At 34.2% G+C, this 3,201-nt stretch overlaps 1 pseudogene; it reads right to left on the reverse strand.

Annotated features, from left to right (window-relative positions):
- Window positions 1-234: 234 nt before the first annotated feature.
- Window positions 235-446, reverse strand: LOC116531830 (annotated as a pseudogene).
- Between the last annotated feature and the right edge of the window lie 2,755 nt (window positions 447-3,201).

The following is a 3,201-nucleotide window of genomic DNA, read 5'->3' on the forward strand; positions in this document are numbered from 1 at the left end:
AATCTTTCTAGGGAAATAGGAAGGTGTGGTGAAAGGGAAAAAAATAAAGGCTTTATATCTCACATATTTCCTAAGTTGCTCCAGTCCCATAATATTCATGTCCAATGTCTGAGTCACATGCTCAGAAGTATTTTGGCAGGGTTCTGCCAGCGGACTTATATCAATTAAAACAATGCCTTCTAAAATGATTATTTCAATTTACTAATAGATTAATTTATTCATGAATAAATTTTTAACGGCTTAACCTAAACAAAGAAGTAACAGTGTCAATGTATTGGGTCTAATCAAAGAAGTAGTCCAAGACATCTGTTGTTCTTATAATGGCACCAAGTTAAGTAATTGCTTTCTCTACTTTCATATCTGATGATAGGTAGGTAGGTAGATAGATATTAAGCTTACAAGAACAGATACTACACTTGATCTTAGCCAAAAGGTAGAGAAGTGCTGTGAGAAGCTAAATGATAGAGAGATAGTTAGATAGATAGATAGATAGATAGATGGATAGATGATAGATAGATTTACAGGTTAGGCTGAAATTGAAAAGAAAATGCACTGTTCATATGTATATGTGTAATTGTATGGGTGTCTATGTTTGTTTTGAAGAAGATTAAAAACAAAATCACACAACTGTTAACAGTGGTTCATTTCGGGAATGGGAATCCATCTGGAATTTCTTTTTCTTTTTATATTTTTATATTTTCTTTGTTATTATTTTACATATTTGAGTATTATTTTCTCATGAGCTTTAATTGTTTCCTTTTTGGTATTTATTTTGCCATCAGCATGCTCACAATAGACATCTATTACCTGATGATTACACAAAGATAAAAGTTGTATTTTGTATCTCTAATTTTGAGAGCAGACCACAGGGGAGGAAAAACTTCCAGATGGAGAGTCTATGCTCAGTAAAGACTCTAGAAATATTAATTCTTGCAAAGTGAACACATAAGATAAGCTATGGAACTCAGAAATATCAGCACCTATAAAGTCTGTGTCAGTCATAAAGACCCATTAAAATGGAAGATTATTCTTAGAATCTGAATGCAGAGCTAACTAAGAGTCCACATTCATCCCCATCTCATGGCTTTTTGCAACTTCCCTTCACCTGGGGATTTTCACAGGGCTGCTACTTCAGGTCACAGGGGGCTCAGCCCAGTTTTAACTTCCCTAGCTGCCTATGCTAAGGCAATCCTGCTGTCCTTACCAAGACAATGCTGAGCATATTCCTTTGGATTACCTTCTTCACAGTGAATACCAGAGTCTTACATCAGATTATTTATTTACCTTTCTGTGTATTATTGAACACTGTCCACCAAATGATAAGTGGCTGAGGACTGAGGTTGTGTCTGACTTGTGCAATGTTGCCTCACCAAAGCGTGGTTGGTACACTTCTATATAGACAGCATTCAAGGTATTTTTTGAATTAATGACTGAAGTTGGTTTTTAAAAATTAGCTTAAGCATTTGTCAGGTGCCAAAGCTTTTGAATATTTAGAAACCATTTGTTCCAGGAAGCCAGTGGATTCACTGATCATTCAACTCTCTGTTTCTGTAACTGAATACCTGCTACTCTACTAACTCAGAGTGCAAGCCAGTTCTCTTTTTTTCCCAACTAATCTCTTTTTTCCCAATTAATCCAACTGTCTTGCAAGAGGAAATGTCAGTATCCTACTTGCTTGTTGCTGAAATAAATGAAAAATAACCTGATGAACCAAAAGGATTTTCTTCTCTGCCATTTTCTTTATCACCTCATTTTAGCAAGACTTACTGTTTTTGCCTTTTATTTTTTCCTTTACAGGTACCTTTATAAATTCCTAACCTCATAAAGTTTTAAGAATATTAAAATGTTACAAATTCCATTAAATATCTTGCAAACAATATTTTTGGTACAATGTTTTATCTTTTCAAATTCTTTAAGTATATTATACAAACTTTGGCACTGATGATTTGGCTCAGTCACTCCATGGGCATAAATTAACATATCCTAACTATATTGGATAAACTAACATATAAACTTGTTGGCTAAGCCCGTCCTCATTTTCAAACCAATCCACAAATCAACTGTAACTTTTAATTCAAAAATATGTTAATGTGTGTTCAGAGGAATACCGTAAAAACTGAGTTAATTGCAGGTCACATTATGAAATATAGATTCATCTGGGGCATATTTTATAATCAAGAAAGGTATATACTACTAAAAACTGATAGATCTGGCACCTAGCACATAAATTTGTCTCTTGTCAATAGCAGGTAGAAAATATAAACCAAATCAGGAATACCTACAATTGGAAGAAATACTGTAATTTGATTTCAAAAATAAGTTTAGAGCTTTTACATTACACTAAACATGAAAAAATGTGTAATTTTTTAAATTAGTTGATTAAATTGAATGAATATCACCTGATTTTTTTTTTTTTTTTGTAATTGTCCCCAAATCTCACATTGAATTGTATTTCCAATGCTGATGGTGAGGCCTGGGGTGGTGCCTGGTAGGAGGTGTTTGGATCATGGGCATGGATCCTCACAGCTTCGTGCTGTCCCTGTGAATTAGTGAATTCTCATGAGATCTTGTCATTTAAAAGTGTGGGGCACATTCCTGCCACTCTCTCTTGCTTGATCCCGCTTAACCTTCTGCCATGACTGAAATCTCTCTGAGGCTTCACCAGAAGCCAAGCAGATACCAGCATCATGCTTCCTGTAAAGCTGGCAGAACCATGAGCCAATTAAATGTCTTTTCTTTATAAATTACCCAGACAGGAATTTCTTTATAGCAACACAAGAATGACCTAATACACTGTCTTAACAGAAATGCATTCTTTGACAATAGGTGATGGGTGAAAGAGAAAACATGACTAAATAAATATTGTAATTAATCCCACTCTCTTACTCTACTATAGATATGAAATCAGAAATCCCAATACAGCACCCAAATACTCTATTTCTGACAAGTACATCAACCTTAACACATTTTTAATGCATGAAAGATTAAAATTCCTGAGGATATATGGTACCTTACTTTTTAAAGAAGCCTTCCCCTTAGATGTCTAGGAGGATGTACACTTTTGTAAGATTTGAGGTAGATAAAAAAAAGTCTTTCTTTTTTAAAGTAGAAAAAGCTCTGTTTTAAACACAAGCAAGCTCTCAGGCAGACAAATATCAGGAAAATATGAAAATTAAGGTTCTGGACATTGATTTGTTTAAA

Source organism: Sapajus apella, unplaced genomic scaffold, assembly GCF_009761245.1.
Source record: "Sapajus apella isolate SASKATOON/1434 unplaced genomic scaffold, GSC_monkey_1.0 scaffold72, whole genome shotgun sequence".
NCBI lineage: Eukaryota > Metazoa > Chordata > Mammalia > Primates > Cebidae > Sapajus > Sapajus apella.